Raw genomic sequence first — 23,666 nt, forward strand, 5'->3', positions numbered from 1 at the left:
CATTTAAATCTCAAAAGGGCGAGGGGCAAAGTATATTGTTTAGAGATGCATACATGGAATAGTGAGACGATAGAGAAAATCAAGTATAAGGAAAATCTCAGTAGTCAGAATTATAGGTGCTCTGGGAGGCCCAGGGTCTGATGGGGACAGCTCACACAGGACATTTCTGCAGTGCCCGAGTGCCTATCTCGTTCTATTTTTTGACTTGGGCGAAGGTTACATGAGTGTTGTGCTTTATACATCTTTGTTAAGCTGCAAATGGTTTTTAAAAAGACATGTAGCTGGGAAAAAAAAAAAACTTTTTAAAATTACTTAAAAGACAGGAGAGAGAGAGGCTGCCCCCAAATGCCCCAGGTACATTAGGCTATGCTAAGTATCTGTACCCCAGGGAAATTAATCCAAGGTTGAATCCCTCTCCTCTTGTTACTAGTAATGCCCTGTTGTGCTCGCAGGGGGTGGCTCTCTAGTGAACCCTCTGCCTCCGGCATTCCCATTGCCACACGAATAACATCAGCTGTGAACGGGTCCATTGGAGCAAGACCTTCTTCCCAAAGTAGAGGGCACCAGCAGCATGGCTGATATCTGGATAATCCTTGGCACAGCCTTGTTCACTTTGATTTGTAGGAGTTATGACTGTAGCAGAGGCCGGGCAAAGTCACCCAGCTCTGTGCCCACGAAGAAGGAAACCTGGATTCTTGGCTCCCTGCCTGCAGCCTCAGTAGAATGGCTCCGTGGCCCTCTGGCCCTTCAGCATCTAGGAAGTGGTGGGAGCCTGCAGCAGTGGGGGGTCGCCTAGTAGGAATTCTCTACCCAAGAGAAGACTGCTTTGCTTATCTGTATGGTGATTCTCCCAATGCCAGAATTCTAGATTCTCACATAACTGGAGTCCCTTGTTCCAGCAACACAAACCAACAACACACACGACTCAACAGTCAGGGGCTGTAAAAAGACTCTGTCTACCTGACCTGTGAAACTGCTTTCAGGCTCATTTGGGTAACATGGAGTTCTTTACACCAGTCGGGAATTGTCTCAGGAATTTTAAAAATGTTCTTTTCGGCTCCCTCATGGACTGTGACAGTGAGGGTTTGAAGAACAGCTTCCAGGCCCGTGTTCGAGCGAGCGAGCAAGAGCGGTGTGTGCAAGAGCACGGCTGACCTCGGCTCCGTGAGGACTTGGGTGCAGAAAGGTGTACAGCGTGTGCGGCAGGAGCTGATTTCCACCCCATGTGGGGCTGAGGCCTGCTTGTTTGGAGTTGTCCTTCCCGTGCCTAAAGGATTCCTGGGAATGCTGTTCAGGCATGTCTCTGCTGCCGCTCTGCTGTCTTCTTTTTCTTTTCCATTTACAGTATATAGCTCTTAGAGTTGTAAACAGCCTCAGCTTTTTACACTATTACTCACTGTGTGTGGGAACAGTGCGTGTTAATGACATGCATATTGCTCTGGGGACTATGGCTGAGAACAGCTCCAGGGAGAAAATTGATCCTCCCGGATTCTCCTTTCCTGACAGAAGTAAATGAGGAAGCGTGTTACTTCGTAGTGAAGCCAATCGGAATTATATTAACACAGAGACTAACATAGTGTACTTTAGAGCTCAGTGGTGAGGTTCCTGGGATAGTTCCCCACGTTTGTCCAGAAGTTGCTATAAACCAGAAACCTGTTGGTTTATCACAGATCTGATAATATCTAGACGCTAGCCAAGGGTCAGCAAACAGATGTGTTTCGGGGCAGTCTTCAGAACCTCAAAACCACTATATTTCAGTACTTGGTAGCTTAAAAAAAAAAACACTACGGTAATCATTACAGTCTCTTCTCATTGTAAGATTCTATGGCTCTGGGCATGTGTGAATTTTCTGATTCATGTTGATGACAAAGGTGGACGCGGAGCTACATCACCAAGTATTGCCCCTTAAACTTAAGTGGGGGCGGCATTCCTGGGCAGCAGTGGTTAAACAGCAGTGGGGAGTCAGTACCTGTTTTTAGAGACATATCCCTGTACCTGCCCTACTATTAAATAAGTATGTAAGTTAGTTTTTCTGTTGATTTTAATTAGGTAAATATTAAATTTTGTGACCCACAATATCAAATCTTTGTTGATGTCTTAAAATGAATGGTGTTTTCATGGCAAGGGTTACATGTTCAGAATAAATGTGAATGAATGCATGTGTTCTCTGTGAAGAAAAAGGACCAGGAGTCGCTCATGTCCAAAAGGAGAACTCTAGCTGACAGTTTGAGGTGGGAGGTTACTGTCACTCTGCTGTGCATTTTAAGGATTGGTGTTCAGTGGGTCACCAAGCCTTTCCTAGGCTGCAGGCAGAGTCTCTGAGAGAATGGATAGTAAGTGCCCTCTCTCCTAAAGAAAGAATGTGAGATTGGAAGAAAGCTTCACATTAAGGGAGGTGGGCTTTGGAAGGAAACACAAAGATGAGAGTCAGAAAATAAAAAAATATTTAGAGAAGGTTTTTCCTCCCATTTTAGGCCTGAAGCCTTCTTTCCTGTCCTCTTCCAATCCAATGCTTAAACTTGCCCACATTTCCTTTAGCATTATGTTCAAACTGATTTTCATAGCTCTAAGCATGCAGGGCTCTTGCACAACTTCATGCCTCTGTGCATAGCTCTTCCATAAGTTGGAATGCCCTTGCCCCCACCCACCAACTCCTACTTACTCATCCTTTTGGGGTAGCTCGAAAGAGACTTTGGGAACTGGTTTCTTCCCACTGCAGAGGCAACTGCTTTGACCTTATCTCACCTCCTGGTGAGTTAGAGCATCTAGCACTTTGTAATTATATACCATAGTTTATCTCTGTTTCCCTATTAGAATGTGAGATCTTTGAAGGCAAGGATTTTATTTCATTTATTATTTTTGTACGTCTTGTACCTGGCGTCTGTATGGCGTAGTCTGTATGGCGTCTGTATACGTCTTGTATGTATGTCTGACACAACATAATAGATACTCAATAAATGTTGATCGTGTAGTCCTTTGAGATCCAATCACCTATCATTTTTGAATACAAGATCAAGCTTCTGTTCACTGATTATTGCTTGCTCCTAATTGAGTAAAAATACAATGTCAGGGGTCTCCTTCCAACTAAGAGAACTGATCATTGAACATGGATAATTTTTGTTAAGAAGTGAGCAGTTAGATTTGAGGAATTTAAAAAAAAGTAAAATAGTTTTCATTTTCCTAGACTTACAACTTAAGTTGACAAGATGTGTATGTATGTATGTATGTATGTATGTGGTGGGTGTGAGTGTACATTCACAGACAAGTACAGTTGTACTTATTCCATCAATAAGTGCATGCTGAGTGCTAACCATGTGCCTAAGATCCAAATGTGTATGCCATGATGGTACCTGACCTCATCAGTTAAATATCAGTGCACTGCATGATCTAGAAACAAAATAAATAAGAATGTTCTGGTTATCAGACAGAAGGGGAAGAGCTTAACAGGAGAGGAAAACAAGGTAAACCTTACAAGTTGAAAAATGAGCATGGAATTTACAAAGGTAGTGAGGAATCTGATAATATCAAAGGCTGTATAGAGATACTTGAGGGCCGATAAAAAGCTGTAAATAGCAAAATTTTACTTTTTGCTGCAAGAATTTGAGAGCTATGAGGGACACTTCAGCAAGGTAAGTGATATTTAACTGAACCAAATTTAGCAAATGTGTCGATTTCCAACTCTATAGAAAATACCGTGCAAATGCTTTCTGTGACATATTCAGAAAAAATTTTGAGGAGACTCCTAGGTGGCTCCAGTCAGTTAAGCACTGAACTCTTGATTTCAGCTCAGATCATGATCTCAGGGGTCATGAGGTGGAACCCCACGTTGACTGTGTGCTCCCTCAACATGGAGTCTGGTTGAAATTTTCTCCTACTTACTCCTTCTGCCTCTGCCACCTTACTCTTTCAAAATAAATAAAATCTTTAAAAAAATTTCTGAGTAGATTTTCAAGAGCTTATAGCCCATTGAGAAAAGCAGAACATATCCATAATTAGACTACTATGTACTTTAATAAGCCTGAGAATATCAGGGGAATTCCTTCAGAGAAAATCTGAGATGACTACATGGAAGAGGTGGAGCTCTGTACTGGAGGTGAAAACTGAGTAGATGCCTAGAAGGAAGCACATCCAGATAAGTGTAACATAAAGCATATAAGCAGGCTGAGTATTTTAAGTGTTTGCAATGGGGAGCAACTAAAGTGCTCTTTGAGGAAATGAAAAGACGACTTGTCTCACTTCTTTACACAAAGTATTTTTTATATACCCTGTATCTACTGAGCCCAAACCTGGAAGTGTTTGTGGGTCTGTTACTTCTGTTATTTCTGCTGGTTCTTGCTCATGGTACTATATTTCCATGTGTCCTTAGTGATCACACACACACACACAGACATATGATATGTATATATAAATCTCACAATTTCATAAGGGACAGCCACTGGTGTCCCTTAGGAAAGTATGAAAATTCCTGGAGGCCTGTGCTGAACGTGTCTTCTTCCAGAAGGAATTTGTTCTGCCAGGTGTCTAAAGATATCACCAGTCTGGGACTGTTTTACAAGACCTGAGGCTGGTTTTTTTTCTCTTTTTTCTTTTTTAAAAACTATCCTGATGATGGCAATCTGGGTTGTAAATCTTCAAGAAAAAAAAAAAAGACCACTTGTAATTTCACTTTCTCAGGACTGTTTTTCTTTCCCTTGCTTCTGAATACCAAGGTAGCTTCCTTTGTAATGCCCTGGCTTCACATGTATGGGTAGGTCTTTTTAACTTCTGGTATACCCTTTTACTAGGCCTTTGTGTGAGGGGCTTCAACTTTATGTGAAAGAGTCTGTGGTTAGTAGGACAGACTTGGGTTTTTTTTCCTTCTGTCTCCTGTTTTTATGAGGCCATGAGAACTGGAGCTCATTTTCTAGCTTCTGAAAAAGTCCCCCAGGGTTAAAGCAGCTTTACGTACTCTGTTTACCACTCTATGTTCCCATCTTGATTTAAATTTATATATTCTTCTTGAGAGCATTTTAAGAAAATGATTTTTGTAATTTATCATGTATTTTGCTATTGTTTTCAAGGAAGGCTCAAGAGGACTACCTCAATAGGACTACCTAGCGAGTCCTATTCTGTGAAACAAATTTTAAAGTAAGATTTGCATTTTAGTAAATTAGCCATGTAGAGGATGTATGGGGAAAAAATTAGGAGATGATTATAATAGTACAAATGACAAATAATGGGGATCCGAACCAAGGCACTTGGAGTAGAATTAAGGGAATGGTAAGTTCAGTTTTCGGCTTGTGTTTGAGGTGCTAGTGGGCATCCTGGTAGACATATCTTATATGTGGTTGGAAAGATGTTTCTGGAACTCAGAAGAAAGATTGAGACTAAAGACATACTTTCATCATCCACCTAGACGGAATGATTAAAGCTTATGGAATGGGACAAATACCCTTGTGAGAATCTGTAAAGTAGAAAAGGAGAAGGTGGAAGCAGATACCTGATCAGAAGCCGGAAAAAAGTGAAGTCAATGAACAAAGCTAAGAAGGCGTGGTCAGAGAAGTAGAGAGAAAACTGGGAGAATGGGGTGTTGTAGTGGTGGTCAGCGTCAGCCTCAGGGGAGGGTGGGACTCATTCCTCAGGGCTGCAGATTAAGCCTGGGAGTTGGAGATGCTTCAGTGACTACTGAGGCCACTTTGAGTACAATGCAAAGGGAAGAAGCAGGATTGTAAAGGTTGAGAAGAAAATTTTAAAATTTTCTTTGTGAAGAAAGAAGCATGTGTAGAAGCATGTATGTGAAGCCAGCAAGTATAGAGATTGTGCTTTTAAAACATTTGGTGATGGACCGAAAGAGCAAAAAATGGTATCTCATTGATCCACAGAGGTCAATGGTCATTGGGTTTAGTATAAGAAAAGTTTTGTAGGGACCCTATTGACAAGAGGAAGAGATATGAGGATTATGAGGATTGAAAGTTTAAGAGAGTGTGATAGCTGGATGGGGGCCCTGAAGACTGGAAGGAATGGGACCTTGAATACCAGGTGGGGCCTGGATAATATTTCATGAGAATGGAAACACTTACCCTCCAAAGTTAGAGGTTGAGGAGAGGATAATTGAATGATCTCCTAGATGGAATAGGTGTTGAGAGATGGGGAGAGATTTGGTGGCTTGAGGAGAATGGGAGATGAGAACAACGTATAATATGGTGAATCTTTTAAGGAATCAACTTTGTACCAAGTAAAAGACTGTAAGCATCCAAAAGAGACAGAATTGCCTGGATTTGTGGTTCAGCTAACAAAATGTAATGTGACTCCCCACACATATTCTCCAGGATGCCTTTCAAATCTTCCTGTGTGGACTTTCCCCACTACTCCCGTAACCCCTGTGCTGGGTTCAACACATTCTCATCTCTTCTATGTTAGCACCCATCTGAGTGGAATTGTATACATGTCTACTTGGAAGGGAAGATGAATATCTTTGATTCATTCTGTCATCGGTAGATAGGGAAGTATTTTTTTTAACCAATAGATATTCAAAAAAAGTTTATTGAAGAGAAATGGGAAATTTACCATATTCAAAAGACTTCAAGGAGAAAGGGGATTTCAGCTTTGAGTGTTAGGGGTATGGAGTGGAAAGGTAGGATGAAGATTACAGTCCTACCCTAATCTACTTGCTAGAGATCTGTTGAATGAGATAAGAAAGGTGGTTGCTATAGAACTGTTTTAGGAAGTTAGACAACTTGAAAAAGGCCAAAGGCATGAAGTAGGACATCAAAGGATGGAAAAGTGTATTTCAGTAAACGGAAAGGGAAGAGCATGAGGTGAACATGGTTATGATGCCAGATGAGATACATGTCCATGAATGAAATGACTTCCTGAAACTCTCCTTGTTCTGTTAGATTGGTGAGACGAAGACCAGACTTAGGTTTACAGAACACTAACCTCAAACTGTGGCTTGGAACGGATTGAGAGCCAAGTGGGATGACTCTTGACCCTCTTTGTCCAAATCGCACCTCTTAGATGTTAGTACAGACCATTAGTAAGGGATATCCAGCAGAGCTGAAATTTCCTGCTTTCTGCCATTTCATGAAAGTGGTTAGTGTAAGTTCATTTGTTAGGGCCCTGTGTCCATAAAAATATCTTCTTGGACCTCTCATGGTCGATCTCAGAATGTGTCAAACAGAATGCTGATCTACATGGATAGACCAGGAGGGCAGCGTCTGTGGAACAGTTTGACAGAAATTTCAACAAGGAAGCATCCAGGATGGCAGTGTGAGTCATGGCCAGATGTAAGGGGAGAATACATTTCCAGCACACTGCTGGTAATAATTTAAGTTACACTCTGTGTCCTGCCTGCTGGTTTGCAAAGATTTTCCAATTCAGGGGAGATCTCTGCAGCTCTTCCTAATAGTAGTTTAATGTGAAGACATTATGTTATGAGTGTGTTATATTCACAATTAGGCCTCCTTGATGAGTATTTGGGTTCAGAGTCAAATCTAAGGAACCAGCTTCCAATTATACTAATTTGCTTGAAGTTGTATAATAAAGATTTATGCTTGTGTTTCTTTTTACATTTGAGACAAATGTGGGGAAGCATATGGCAACCATTTTCCTTTTTCCCCCCATCAAAACCTGGAGTATAAATATGGGTGTGGAAATTAGAGCAGGCCTAAAAACTGCACTGGTTCCCAACCCCCTATATACATTCATGAGCTTGAATGCCAGGCTCTCTGGGAGAAAACCCGGCCTGGCAGGGAGGAACCTCCCTAAAGGCAAATAGATGGTTGAAATGTTAGTGTGGACAGGCTCATCGCCTCTGGAGCTCTTTCGGTGTGGATTTCTTTTCTTTTGTAAAAGGTAATCATTTTGGAAAGATATAAATTGGAATCTATTTCCTACCTTGTGGTTGAAGATTCAAATGATGCAATTTTTTTCCTTCAAGATAATTATAATTCCAAGTAAAGATTCAAGCCTGTGGGAGTTACACAGGGGATGGTATGATGCAAATATTATTGATTTTATTGGAATTTTAGAATTGTTTGCTCACTTCTGGATTAGTGCTCTTCTTGCTATATCATGCCACCAAGGATGCACAGGGAACATATATATTTATTTTAGAGAGAGAGAACATGAGCAGGAGAGGCAGAGGGAGAGGGAGAGAGAGAATCCCAAGCAGACTGTGCTGAGCGTCAGAGCCTGATGTGGGGCTCAACTTCATGACCCTGAGATTGGGTCCTGAGCCAAAACCAAGAGTCAGCTGTTCAACTGACTGTACCACCTGGGGGCACCAATTAGATACATTCTAAATAGTAAACTTAATGTATATAATATTTTGACTGTCCTATACAAAAAAAAAAATCATTCAGTGTTTAAGAAGCTGTTGTTACAATCAAATAATATGTGTATCAGAAACCTTCTGTCCCACCCCTGAGATTCCCCTCATGGTGTCCTCTGAGCCCAGCAGTAAGATGAGATGCAGAGGAAACTCAGCAATGGGGTACAAAGAGGGACCAAGTTAAAGTGAACTCTGAATCCAGTAGGGAATGTGTGGGATGAAGCAACAACAAAAAAATGTATTTACAGCCCGTCAATAATAGGTTTTACCAGCATTTTTTAGGAGTTCCAAACCAGTCTCAGAAAATACGTGATCCCAAGAACATGAAGAGAAAGGTCAGTTTAAGTCAGCCCAGATTTATGGCTGAATTTGGGAATCACTAATGTGATGACCACAGACCAAAAAAATAAGAACCAATAACCTTTCTTCTTCTAAGAGTTAGAAGTTAAGAAATTATTTGAAATTATTTTAATCTTAGTAATTCCTGATTTGTTTTCACTTAAGAACTCGTATTTCAGATCTCTCAACTAACGTACCAAATATGTCTACCAGCAAAGCAGGGGCATTGCAGGTGGAAATTCATTAAGTAATATCTTATATGGGCTGTCTTGAGCAAATATGCAATTTCTGCTGGGCTCTTGGGATAGTTGGACTCTCATCACTTTGGAATTCTGATTTAAAATGATGTCTGCGGGTAGCCCTGGTGGTGCAGCGGTTTAGCGCTGCCTGCAGCCCAGGGTGTGATCCTGGAGACTGTGGATCGAGTCCCACATCAGGCTCTCTGTATGATGCCTGCTTCTCCCTCTGCCTGTGTCTCTGCCTCTCTCTCTCTGTCTCTATGAATAAATAAATAAAATCTTAAAAAAAAATTATGTCTGCATTTTAGGGGCACCTGGGTGGCTTAGTCCGACTCTTGATCTCAGTTTACTTTTTGACCCTCAGCTCAGGGTCATGAGTTCAAGCACCTCACTGGGTTCCATGTGAGAAATTCTTTAAAAAAAAATAAAATGTTGTGTGCATTTTAAAGATGTGGAAAGTAATATTCATAGGGAAAACATGAACTACTCAAAAGTAATACAGCTGCTTTGCAACAAAACTGGCAAGAGAATGCAGGTCTTCAAGCCCAGTCTTGCGCTAGCTTCTTGATGCCAGTGGTCCTCCAATGATGCTTTGCAGAACACGGGGCTGAAAGTGAGCAACAGTGTTTTATTCCAAATCATGGTAGAATGTTCTCAATTTAAAATTTTTCTCCCATTAGACAATGAAGTTTTTGATGTTTCTAGGGACTGCTACCACTTTTCTTGTGAATGACAGCAAGATGAATGTGCAAATGTAAACATTAATTTAAAAAACTCAGAAACAGACTTTCATAGATTTCCATGGACATGTGCTGTGACTGTGCTTTAGTACTGCAGGCATACAAAGTCATTTTCTTTTTTCAGAATTGCCTGGTGTTCCTATTAGATATAAGAAAGTATGCAGAATGTCACAGCTTTCCATGTGCTGTGAAAAGCTGAGCAAATGTGAACTACAAGCCATGCTATAAAGCACATCCGGATTCCTTAAAGTTACAGCCAATGGGAATGATCGAAAGTATGTTTATGACTTATACCCTGCCTATATCCAAGAAGGGTTTAGGACTTCTATCAACAGGAATTCATCCAAGTCAGTCTGAAACTGTTCTAAATAAGAGGGTAATACACTTTGGGAATTTGGTAAGCTGAATGTTATTTCCATGTTGGTCACCATGGTGAACACAAATAAGCAAAATGGATGGAATGGTAACAAGACAGGGAGAAAATGTGCTTTCTACAGAATTTGCACTGTTCCTTGTAATGATCAGTGGTGCCTGTAAAAGCTGCAGCATCTGGTCCAATGCCTGTTAAATAACAGAGCTTTAGTAATTAGTGCAGTGGCTGAGGGAAAGTACTGACTATTTTCAGCGGCTGAATGAGAAATCATATTCAGCGATAGGATATCCTGTATGTTTATATTACTTACCTTTGGAAACCAGCTCCGATTCTTTTTTCAGGGCAAGTGTTGGAACAAACTGGCTATTTCACCACTTAAGGGTATTTCTGGGAAAATAACTCATTCTTAATTTCTCAGTCAAGTTAGAGCTAATTGCAAAAGGATTAAAAACCTTGAAAACTGCTTTGTTCAGCTTATTGTTTCAGGTTTCCCTTTGGAGTGTGGATGATGTGTTTATTTGCATAATAAATACCACCATCCACTTTGTTCCAGGAACCAAGAGGCTATGTGCTTGCCCAAGGAATTTCTCGGTTGTTTATATGTAAGGAAACTCTGTTCTGTTTTATTGGTTGGGGCCCTTGTAGCTTCTTTCTTAAATAGGGAATGCAGAGAAGCTGTACTTTCCCCACACATACCTAAGCAGAGAAACCAGAAAATACCCTTCCACACTACAAATGCCTGGCTGTTTTCAACTCCAGAGAGCAAAGTGAATTTACAGTTAAGAGATGTGTTCTTAACTTAGGAACCCAGAGCTTTTCTATGTGTTGTTGGCATATCCATTTGGACCTACGTTATATACTTCTTAAAATCTTAGATTGGAGTATTTGGCATGTACTATATATGGATTAGAAAAAGTTGAAAACAAAACAGAACCACTGTATCTATTGACCAAATTTAAGAGCCAGAACGCGGAGGAATAAAATAATCACAAATTAGGCAGCCTGGAATTTTTTTGGGTTTTGTTTCTTTTTAAATACATGCCCTGCCGTATGAGGAGGGCAGTTGTGTGAAATACAGGCTTTGTGGTGGCTTAGAGTGTATGCAACAGAGCAGTCTTTCCAAACAGCTGAAAGCTTTCTGGTCTCTTATGATTTCCAAAAGGTACTCCTTAAATGGGCATAACTGATGCGTAATTGGCTAGTGAACAACAGGGCTGAGTCAGAGTGACCTGCTGAAGCCAGCCACATGTGTGCATGTGTGTGTGTGTGTGTGTGTGTGTGTGTGTATGTGTGTGTGTAGGAAAGGGGGAGCAGAGGGTAAGGGGCGGGGGTGAAGGGAGGCTGCAAGCTTAGCAGAATGTTTGAACAAGACAAAGAGCAGTTCCAGCAACCAAATAAGGAAGTCAGCCCTGAAGGATTTCAGAATAGGAGTGTGTCAGAGACTCAAGGCAGTCCGGGAGAGTAAAAATAAGCAAAGAAAAATGTCAAAGGATTTTTGTTTCACTTACACGAGATACAGAGGGAAAATAGCATGTCTCATCTTTAAGCAGCAATAGCAACACAAAGTGTATCTTTCCCCTTCTGTTGGCTTTTTGTGGACATGTGTCTGAAGAGATCTTTAGAAACTGCTGAAATAATAAGCATTTTCTTGTTAAACATGAAAAAAATGCAAGTCGTGCATTAGAAGCACTGTACTATTCCTTTTATGTATAATTGATGAAACTTTTAGCCAAAGATGATGAAAGTTTCTAAGAAGCCACAAAAATATCTTCAATCCCATTTTCAGACATGCCCTGAACACTGAATTACAATTGTATCCATTGAGAAGCTTACCTCTTAACAAGTTAATTGAAAATCCATCAGACATATTGTCTAATTAAATATGTTGATAGCTACTAAAGATGTCAGAGGAGGCAATCATGCAGAGAAACTGTCACTGCCGATTTTAATCTTCTCATTCTCATCTCCCAAAGCCTCCACAGTGGCAAATAATGTTTGCTGCCAATAATATGAATTGACATTGATTTTATTTTGACACTTTTTTGTAGTGTGGGTGGAGAAGAACTGAGATTTGAAAGACGAATTTCAGGACATTCCCAAACATAGTTAGAAACACCTTTTTGGGGAATCCCTGGGTAGCTCAGTGGTTTGGCGCCTGCCTTTGGCCCGGGGCATGATCCTGGAGTCCTGGGATCGAGTTCCGCGTTGGGCTCCCTGCCGCGTTGGGCTCCCTGCATGGAGCCTGCTTCTCCCTCTGCCTGTGTCTCTGCCTCTCTCTCTCTGTGTGTCTTTCATGAATAAATAAATAAATAAAATCTTAAAAAAAAAAACAAAACTGAAAAAAGAAACACCTTTTTGTGCCACGAAACCAATAGAGAAATTGTTTCTGTTAACCAAAAAATCAATTTATTTATGTTTACAGCCAGGAATAAGATAGAGGACATTGCTCTTATATCAGAATTTGTTTAGATCTTCATTAACTTTAAAATTTTGGCAACTTTAAGGGAGACAAATGAGTGAACCTACCCTTCTGCTCCCACACCAAATACACAGTTGGCCAGCCCTCAGTTGAATCAGAAAGTACCAGAACACTGCTTAAAAAGAAATGGAAGAATTTGCATATAGAACTGACTGGAGGGCAGAAACAGGAAACACCACCACACACAGATTGACCACTGGATCAAGGTGATCTTAGAATGCGGTATGACCTGGTCCAAAAATAGCTACTCCTTTTAAATTTAGATATAAACCCTACTTAATAAGCCACCATTAATTATCACCCTCTTCAGGAAGATGTCATCATCAAAAGAAAATGTTTATCAATGCTAACAAGGAATTTTTTTTAAAAAAAACAGTGTAGCAGTAAATGTCAAGAATTATATCAACAGCATTTTACTCCCCAAATTATACTTTTCAGTAGTTGCCCTCAGGAAATAAGTCAAAAGAGGACAAATGTATAAGCCTGAAAATGTTCACAGCAGCATTTAAAAAAAAGATTTATTTATATATCTTAGAGAGCATGGTAAAGAGGATCAGAGGGAGAAGGAGAGAGAGAATCTCAAGCAGACTCCCTTCTGAGCATGGAGCCCCATGTGCGCCTGGATCTCAGAACCCTGACACTGTGACCTGAGCTGAAACCAAGAGTCAGACGCTCAACTGAGCCACCCAGGCACTCCATTGAAGCAATTTTTATAATTTCAAAAGAGAGAAAGGAACTTAAGAGCAAAAGAACACAGAATGTCAGTCCTTTTGTCTTAATAAAATACTATGCAACGTCTTAAACTAGTAATGATAAGGCTATGAAGGCAAAAATATTAATAATAATATAGTAATGCCAAAAATATTAATAATAATATAGTAATGCTAAAAATTTAGCTTTTACATTCCTGGTATAGCTATGCTTTGAAGACTGGAAGAGAATGTGGAGAAAATAATAGTGCTAGTATATTATGATTATGGACACATTTTTTGTTACCTTTATTAGTTGTATTTTTTCATAATAAATACTTTTTTAAAAGCATGATTAAAAAAAAAAAAAAGAGGCAGTTTCCAGGATAAGAAAGAACTGAGGCTTCAGAGTTTATCTATACAGCAAATATAAAGCACAGAGTTCAGTTTGCATAATGATAGTGTACCAAAGTTGGTGGTTTAGAGAACTACTTTATTTGCTAACTTGATATGTCAATAATTTGCAAAATAGCCAAGCCAGCTGTAGTTCTCTGAGAGAAAAGCAGATACAGTATAACTGCAGAGGCCCCAGGACCGTTTCTCAGTGATCTCTCCAGAACAGCTCTGATTAACATGAAGTAATCAGAAGTTGGCAGAGTTAGTTAGTCCAGGATTCAAAAGTCTCACCAGCAGATCTCCATTTGAAAGAGGAAGAGACCCTGGATCCACCTCACACAGGGGTCTCCTTCTCAAAGCGCCAGATGGCATCTGCTAACAGGCCTTGGCCTTGAGAACTCAGAATTTTTTTTTAAGATTTTATTTATTTATTCCTGAGAGACACACAGAGAGAGGCAGAGACATAGGCAGAGGGAGAAGCAGGCTCCCATGGGGAGCCTGATGCGGGACTAGATCCCAGGACCCCAGGAACTTGACCTGAGCTGAAGGCAGACACTCAACCACTGAGCCACCCAGGCGTCCTGAGAGCCTCAGAATTCTAATCTCTGCCCTCAGAACAGTTCGTTTCATCTTTCAGTGCTTTACTTTTGATCCCTCTGCTACTGAAAATAATTATAAAGACTTCCGAGTGTTTAGGAAGTACTTAGCATAAAGCAGCTCATTTGAATTATTTACAGGAAAAAGTTAATTGAGACTTAGAACAATGCACAAATTATTTATATACCCAGGCGTCACAGGCAGAGAAGCAAAGAAATCTTTCTTTATAGAATTTCCTGTGATGGCTTATAATCACTGTATAATAATTACAGATGTTAGCTGTAATCTCATCCAACTCCCTATAGCACAGATTTGAAAATTGAGAAACAGGACTGGAAGTGAATAGTGCAAGCAAGATCTCAGTGAGTTAATGGTGGAGCCAACTCGTTTGTGGAATATAGTATTTAAGTCCCTAATGGCTGTTTTCCTGTCAAGTCTCTCTTCATTGCCCTTCCCTTCTTGTTCTTTTCTTGTGGTGAGTTTAAGTGGCACTTCCACCAGTCTTGTTTTGATAGACTAAGAGTTTAAAAGAGTTTTAATCTATATTCTTGACTTAGTCAAGGTGGTACCTTAACAGTTTGCTTCATCTAGTTACTTATTTGGAATATAAACTCCTTGATGGCATCATGTTCCATGTTGCTCAGTAATGACAATAGAAATTGCTAAACTATTGGCGACAATACCATGTGCATTGTGCCACAGAATTTACAACATCTCCATGAACCCTCACAGCAACTCCATGAGGTGTGTAGCGCTATTTCCATTTTATAGAGGAGGAAACTGAGGCACAGAGAAATTGAATAAGTTATCCAAAAAATCCCCCTAACAAGGGACAAAGTTGGGATTCAGATCCAAATCATGAACTCTTAAATATGAAATCATATGACTTCAATGAAAGCTTTTGAGGATATACTTGAAATGTCACAAGTAGGTGATAGTTCTCTTCAAAATATCCAAAGGTAGGGGACACCTGAGTGGCTCAGTTGGTTAAGTGGCTGCCTTCAGCTGGAGTCATGATCCCAGGGTCCTAGGATCCAGTTGTGAGTTGGGCTTCCTGCTCCTGGGGTAGTCTGCTTCTCCCTTCCCCACTCATGCTCTCTCTCTCTCTAGCTCAAATAAATAAATAAAATCTTTAAAAAATATATTCAAAGATATGAGAAAGAACTTCCACTTTAATTCAGAAAATAAAACTTTGGGCTTCCAAAAGCCAGGTATCCAAGTGGCAATTTGTCAGTTTGAATGATAATTATAGAGCTCCAAAAATTAATCTGCATGAATAAAACTTTGGAAGTAGACATAAAATTTGAAATATAAAACAATGAAGGAATCTAATGATACTGTGCTTGTGTATTAAGTGAGGATCTCACTTTAAGTTGTTAAGAACTGAATGTCTCTGCATTTTCTTGGGTTATGGATCCTGCTGCATCAATAGGAAAAAAGATCTGGCAGGTCAAATGCTCTCCTGTGTACCACATCCAAACTCCAAGAATAGCAGACCTAAAGCTACACCCAGAATAACCTATTCTGTAACTTACAGGATGGGAGTAGGCATTCAGGTGGGGTGAGCTCTAGCCCTCTGCTGTGGCTTTCTCAAGTGACTGGAATATTTGGTTGAATCTGTTATAAAGGGAATAATTTGAAGAAATTGCTTTGACTCCTACTATACTTCTCTCCAAATTAGTGTAAAATGGACCAGAAAGCTTCAAATTAAGTTGAATTTGCATGCTTGAAGCCATGTATCTATGAACCATATAGTGCTAAAGGTAAAGCTGGAGATGGTAAAGCAGACCCTCAGCCAGACATCATCTGGTGAATTGAATTAATTACCTATTTGTTCTTGACCCCTTTCTATCTTAGCTTAAAACCATGAGATACTAAGTTTTTTTTTTTTTTGTCATTTATCCTTGTTAGAAAGATATTTTGCATATGTGTATGTGTGTGAAAGATATGTACATATATGTATATTTCACATATATAAACATAAATATAGATACACATGATATAAAATATACAGAAAGTTTAAAGGAGAAGATAAATGTAAACATAAAGAGAGATTTTAGTATTTTTTTCTCATTTCTCAGTGGATTATCCTTTTTTTTTTTTTTTAAGATTTTATTTATTTATTCATGACAGACACACAGAGAGGCAGAGACACAGGCAGAGGGAGAAGCAGGCTCCATGCAGGGAGCAGGAATCACACCCCGGGCTGAAGGTGGTGCTAAACCGCTGGGCCACCCGGGCTGCCCTTCTCAGTGGATTATCATTGAAAATCACTGCTCTGTGTGATACCCCAATACTCATTTGAAGAATTGCCACAAAAGTCCTACACCCCAGATCAGGGTGGGCTGACCTTTGGTCTGATCTTAGAACCATCTAGCTGAAGAGAACTTTAGTGACCATGTGGTTCAGCCTCTTCAGTAAACAGATGAAGAGAGCATGAGACTAAGGGACTTCTGCCTAAATGCCTCATTTCTGAGGACTTAGGACCTGATGAGATGATTTGTTCTTTAAAAGTCAGATATACTTGAAATTTGTTAAAACGATAGATTTTAAGTGGTCTTATACACCCCCCCCCCCAACACACAAATAGTAACTGTGTGAGGTGATAGATATGTTAGTTTGTGTTTGGTAATCATTATACAAGGTATACTTACATCAAAACATATTGTAATACAAAAGAGGCTAATATCCAAAATATATAAAGAACATCTAAAACTCAGCACTAAAAAAAACAATTAAGAAAGAGGTGGAAGACTTGAATGTTATTTTTCCGTGGATGACATACAGAGGACCCACGGACACAAGAAAAGATGCTCAGCATCACTAAACATTAGAGAAATGCTAATCAAAATCACAGTGACATATCACCTACATCTGTCAGTATGGCCAAAATCAAAAAGGGAAAAAGTAATAAGTGTTGAGGATGTGGAGAAAAAGGAACCATCATGCATTATTGGTAGAAATGTAAATTGGTGCAGCCACTGTGGAAAACAGTATGGAGGTTCCTCAGAAAGTAAAAATAGAGGGACGCTGGGGTGGCTCAGCAGTTGAGCATCTGCCTTTGGCTAAGGGTGTGATCCCGGCCTGGGGATTGAATCCTGCATCGGGCTCCCTGTGAGGAACCTGCTTCTCCCTCTGTCTATGTCTCTGCCTCTCTGTGTCTCTCATGAATAAATAAACTTAAAATCTTTAAAAACACTTTTTTAAGTAAAAATAGAAATATCATGTGATCCACTAATTCCACTACTGGCTATTCACCCAGAGAAAAACAAAAACACTAATTCAAAAAGATATATGCACCCTTCTATATGTTTACTACAATATTATTTATAGTAGCCAAGATATAGAAGCAACCCAAGTATCTCACACACACACACACACACACACACACACACACACACACACACACACACGATGGAATATCATGCTGCCATAAAAAAGGATGAGATTGTGCCATTTGTGACAACATGGATGGACCTCGAGGGTATTATGCCAAGTGAACTAAGACTGAGAAAGACAAATACCATATGAGATTTTAACCACACATCAAATCTAAAAAAAAAAGAATAAACAAAGAGTGGAGTTAGACCTATAAATACAGAGAACAAACTGATGGTTGCCAGAGGGGAGAGAGGTTGGGGTGATGGGCAAAATGGGTGAAGAACAGTGGGAAATACAGGCTCCCAGTTATGGAATGAATGTCACAGGAATGAAAGGTACAGCATAGGGAATATAGTCAGTGATATTTTAACAGCATTGTATGATGACACATGGTAGTTACACTTGCAGTGAGCACAGCATAATGTATAAGAACTTGAGTCACTATGTTGTATACCTGAAACTAATGGAGCATTGAGTGTCAGCTATGGAACTCAAATTTAAACATTGTTTTAATCACTATGCTGTATACCTTAAGTACATATGATTATTTATCAATCATAGGTAACTGAAGCTGGGGAAAAAATAAGTTTTCAAAAACTAAGTCTGAGTAAGTATGTGGTAACAATGAACTGAGTGTAGCCATTGTTTTTACCAAATAACAGAGATTTTTTGGTAGCAAAAGAACTCTTTTGTAACCATGAACAAGTTGAACTTGAAAAAGAACTCCTTAGGAACTTAAAAAGTGAAAGGTAGAGCATTTTGCAGAGGAGGCTAAATGACACCAGTTCAAGAGAAGCACTGGGCAAAATGGCTGTATAAATGGGAATGTGGGTGACCCGGGAAGTATTGGGAGCTGCACGCTAACTTGGAATAATACCCTGCCATGTTGTAGCGTTCAAGCTGATGCTAACTCATTCTTCAGACCCAAGTCCAACTTCTAAGTGCTTGAGGGATTTTTGTTAAGCCTTCTAAGGGAATCCAAATGAATTAACTATTGTGCTTCACCTACGCTCCAGTAATTCATGTTCAGTGGGCAGTCTTATTTTCCCAGATGTGCAGTTTGTTCACAGGGGAGTTATGAGTAATTAACTCGTAAAAGAAACGTCCAAATGAATGAACAACTGCAAAGCACCTGTTGTTAACAGCTGATTTTGTCTCCTTGCTTAGATTAAAAGGAGCTTGAGAATGTGGGGCTGTGTTTTGTTCTTTTAAAACCCTGTGACACCTACTGATGTGGGTTCACACAGAATACACTGTGAATAGAGACTAAGTGGTAGAGTTTGTCTTTATATCTCATGAAAAGAGTGTCAAGGGTTCAGACAAACGTCAGCCCCCTAAGGTTAGAGCTACATTATGTCCTGAATGGGCCCTAGGCATGTTTGCCTTTCTGTGACCCTTTCTCCATTAAACAAAGTTAGAATTATATTTTATAACTGCATTGGTATAGAGATGAATGTAATCCAGGCTAGATTCACTATTATACAGTCATCATCATCATATTTACATTCATTTTTTCCTTTGAGTATGAAAGTATTTAAAATAATTTTTTTCTGGGCTGCCAAAAGTATTGTGGGCACTAGCCACTGTACCTACAGTGCCCAGTGGATAAATTGGCCCCTCCTAGGATTATGGACACGAGCATTGCATAAATCACCAGGGGCCTCATCTTTTTTTTTTTTTTTTTAACTTTTTTCCTTGTGATAAAGAACATTGCCAACCCCTTTTATTTTTATTTTTTAATATTTATTTATTATTTATGATAGAGAGAGGTAGAGACACAGGAGGAGGGAGAAGCAGGCTCCATGCCAGGAGCCCGACGCGGGACTCGATCCAGGGACTGCAGGATCGCGCCCTGGGCCAAAGGCAGGCGCTAAACCACTGAGCCACCCAGGGATCCCCCCTTTAATTTTCAATTTTTTATTTTATTTATTCATGAGAGACAGAGAGAGAGGGGCACAGACACAAGCAGAAGGAGAAGCAGGCTCCATGCAAGGAGCCCGACGTGGGACTGGATCCCGGGTCTCCAGGACCATGCCCTGGGCCAAAGGCAGCGCTAAACCACTGAGCCACCTAGGCTGCCCTGCCAGCCCCTTTTAACTTCTCCTTTTCCTAGCTTTTCTCTGAGCAACCGATGGTTCAAGGAGCAGCATTCCCTTGCTCCTTAAGTGACACAACATAGCCTCAAAAAGCCAAAGGGTGCCCTCACCCCCCACTTGCCAGCAAGCTCTAGGGCTGTTCCTGTAGGGTCTTTGGCCATATTGTGATGATTCTGAGACAGGTAACTGAACCCAAAATTAATTCCTCTGTGATGCTGAAAGACAGTGCCTTTGTTCTCCAAAATGGAGTCAACTTGAGAGGCTAATTTTTGTCAGACCAGTTTATCCATGGCTGGGACACAAGGTTTCATTAAGTGTCATACACTGGGCAAACAAACAAGGGAACAATGACACCAAAGTTCTGTCAGGCTTCTCTTCGTGCCACCCACAAGTGAAGACAGAATAACGTTACCACCTATAAGCTAATGAACTGAATGCAGCCGTGGTGCAAAAGCATGTATATACCTGTTGCTAATAAATTAATCTCTGATGAAGCTTTTTAAAAATTGAGATAATGATTTGCAGAGGGTTTGGTTTTCAGGAAGCAAGACCGAATTTAGTCTTTATGATTACTGTCTTTCTTGAATTAAAAACTTTACTTTCTGGGACACCTGGGTGGCTCAGCGGTTGAGTGTCTGCCTTTGGCTCAGGGCGTGATCCTGGAGTCCTGGGATTGGGTCCCATATTGGACTCCCTGCATGGAGCCTGCTTCTCCCTCCGCCCATGTCTCTGCCTCTCTCTCTGTGTCTCTCATGAATAAATAAATAAAATCTTTAAAAAAAAAAGAATAAAAACTTTACTTTCTGAATCTGTGTCAACTTTGCACAGAAATTACACTTTTTAAAACTGTTGCTCTAATCTCCATTTCCCTCAGTGCCGTTTTCTCTTTTTGAACTTTATTCATGAGCCATGTTTCCTTAAAATTCATTACATATAATGAAAGGTATGGCCATTTGAAAACATTTGGGGGCCACTGGTTTCTCTGAATATAGCAGATTGAACCAAAGTTTAATTCGAGAAGTCACTTGATATCCTTCCAGTCAAGTGGTCAAGTTGTCTCAAAATCAGTTAACTTTGTCTTAGGGTTACTAAAAACAGACAAATATGATACTGATGATATAAGAATAATGATCTCAATTCTTTGGGACAATAAAACTCTTATGTCTAATGAACTCATGCATAAAAATCTTGATTTTTATCTCTTGAAGTCTGGTACTTCATTGTATCAATGGCGACACAGTATAACTTATTTAATGGGCTCATCTCAGGCAGTATCAATATTAAGTCAGTTGTTTTAACTGTCAATCATATAAACTATGTATCAGATAAATTATTTTAATTACTATTACCAAATATTTCCTCTTAAGAGTTTTAAGATCTACATTCAGGCAATTTTCCATTGTGCAATGCATCTATTTAGTTATTTTAAAAGAAAATTTAATCAGAATATTGTCTCATTCCCTTTCCATACAAGAGTCTCAGCTTGCACAGTTTATTGTGTCAAAGATATATACCATAAAATAATCCCCACAATTCTCTTAGTCGGTGGTTATCTCCACTGGCAGACTTTTCATTGCTGCACCCAAGCAAATCCCCGTGTATTTCCCTAATGAGAAAAATTAAGTACTTTAGAGAACATAATCCTATTAATTTGAACCAGAGGATTAGTTTATTAATTCAAGGGAATAGATGCTCAAATTTAGGATGTAAAAGATTTGGTAGAGGGAAGATTTCAGAGTTAGGGAAAATAGGCCCAATTCTCTCCTCCTTGTGAACTTGGTCTCCTGTCTATATCCTGTTGGAGTCCACTGTTTCCTCTGCATTTAAATCATCATTCAGAGAAAGACATTGCCAACCTATGGCAGCTCCATTACCAGGCTAGTTTCACTTCCTGTATTTCTGGGCGCAGCAATGGGACGATGGCTGATCTGTTTTTTGGAAGAGTCCAGAGCTGTCTATATGAAGTACAACACAAAATTCCTTATTTTGGTGTCACCAGAGGCAATAGTATTAAGAGAATCAACCGAAGAAGTTGTGTCACCTCACCCATAACCTCGTGAATTGCCATTGGGATTAATTTAAAATGTGAAAATGTGTAATCCTAAACTGATGATGTCATATTTATTATCAGTCAATATGTTTGTAAGATGTAGCTTGAGGTTTTTCTTATGCAGGATGAAGTTAAACTAACCAGTCAACTGATAAAAGTATTTCCCCATTTACTTAGGAGAGTCACATAGAAAGCAAATTCCTCCTTTTATCTATGCCTTTTCAGTAATCCACGTGGAATCTGTGGATGATTCCATCAGAGCCAGCATAACTCATTTGATTTGGAAAAGGATACTCAATAATGAGTCAGATTCTTCTGTGGATGAAGCAGGACGTTTAGAAACTGCCTTAACTATTTCAGGTCAAACGGACACTGTGTAGAATAAAACTTTGCAATAATAAATTACTGATTTATTGGTGGATATCTTAGCATCCTTAGATTGTTAATGGACTTACCATAAATATATTTTTCATTCCAAATTTATATTCTCTGGAGTTTGGGTTCTGGAGCTAACAATTTATTTCATTGTTCCTCCACTTACCTCCTGTGTCCTTGGATAAGTTACCTAACTTCTCTGGGCCCATCTTCCTCCTCCATAAGGAGGCGCATGGCAGTAACGACCATACTTCCCCATGGGTTGTCTAGGAAGATAAAATGTGAGAATAAATGTGAAGTAATTGGCATAGTGTCAGCACAAAGTAAAGTTCAGATTATTTTTCACTCTTTTCCTAAGTACTGTATTGTGTAAAATACATTCCTGAGATACCATAAGGTTTATAAATGTACACATTAAAACGGTAAGAAAACCAGCCTCCACCTTCCCCATATCAAGCACCACATCCTACAGGCAGTCTCTCACTTCATCTTCTCAGCAGTGATCCAGAGTCAGTACCTTAACCTCCATTTACAGATGAGAAAACAAGCTTTATGAGTTTAAGGTCATGGTGACAGCCTTTGACCCCAGTCTGGGATGCCCTTCTACTAGCTGATCTCTTCAAGGCCCTTGCTAGCTCTGATTCTGTGATTCCTCTGGAGTTTGCATGGAGGCTCAAGGCTTACTTTGCTCTCACAATCATGATCTGTACTTTTGTTTGTAATTTCGTGATCTTTTCTTACATTCCACAACTGCAGACCCTCTGGTTGTCATGTTCCCTCTCACGTGCTATTTTACGTCCATTGGGTTCTAGTCATATTTAACACAAGTACAGCGAGTCCTGTTTCTGTCTCCCTTATCCTCTCTCCTTGCTCTTAATAAAAAGTTATGTACAAACCAAGGAGCGAGAAAGTTATCTTGGCCAGTGGAATACATTAATTTGTTTTTATGTTGAAACTATGAATTGTCCTTGGAGGCTTGCCCTGTACCTCCTCCTCTAATAGTCTGCATTCATGATCAAATAATGCAGTGTTTAGCCTCTTGAGAAGACACACATTTTCATTTTTAAATATTTCTTACTTTTGTTAAAATAATTTGGCAGTTGATATGGAAATAAATACTACATAGAAAATGCTGCAATTAATCAGAAAGGGTCCATATTCAAAGTGGTCCAATACTTTTTTAAGGTGCTCATTTTAAAATTAATAGAATAAAAGTTAATCTCAAGCATTCTACTCTCAGAAATATTTTCCCAATAATATTAATTGGAACCAGTATCAGATAAAATCTGTAATTGCTCTATTTTCCTGGTCTTGTTCTTGTTGGCTGAATAGGGTTGAGAACCCTTGCAAAAGTAGTATCTATAAGAGAAAAAATAGTCCATTCCACCAAATTGTATGTATACCTTTTAAAAATATAGCAAGAGCTACACCAACACATTTTTAAAAATCCTATCAAAGTACCATAAATGAATGGAAATTCATTATTATGAATGAATTGATATCAGAACTTAGGCTGCATTGATATCAGAGCATATTGTTCACACCATTGATCACTCTGGGACAATATATAACAAAAGCTGCCTTATAGAAAATGTGCCAAC

The 23,666-nt window shown here is 39.6% G+C and overlaps 2 protein-coding genes across 8 annotated transcripts in view; one reads left to right on the forward strand and one right to left on the reverse strand.

The window, feature by feature from the left end:
* Nucleotides 1-23,666, forward strand: part of PALLD (palladin, cytoskeletal associated protein) — a 409,145-nt gene that overhangs the window by 294,791 nt on the left and 90,688 nt on the right. The gene's annotated exons all lie outside the window — the stretch shown is intronic.
* Nucleotides 1-23,666, reverse strand: part of CBR4 (carbonyl reductase 4) — a 208,017-nt gene that overhangs the window by 31,217 nt on the left and 153,134 nt on the right. The window contains exon 6 of the transcript XR_007405832.1: nucleotides 22,232-22,331. The gene's annotated coding sequence lies outside the window, so the exon portion shown is untranslated. The remainder of the gene's footprint in view (nucleotides 1-22,231; nucleotides 22,332-23,666) is intronic.

This window comes from Canis lupus, chromosome 25 (genome assembly GCF_003254725.2).
Source record: "Canis lupus dingo isolate Sandy chromosome 25, ASM325472v2, whole genome shotgun sequence".
NCBI lineage: Eukaryota > Metazoa > Chordata > Mammalia > Carnivora > Canidae > Canis > Canis lupus.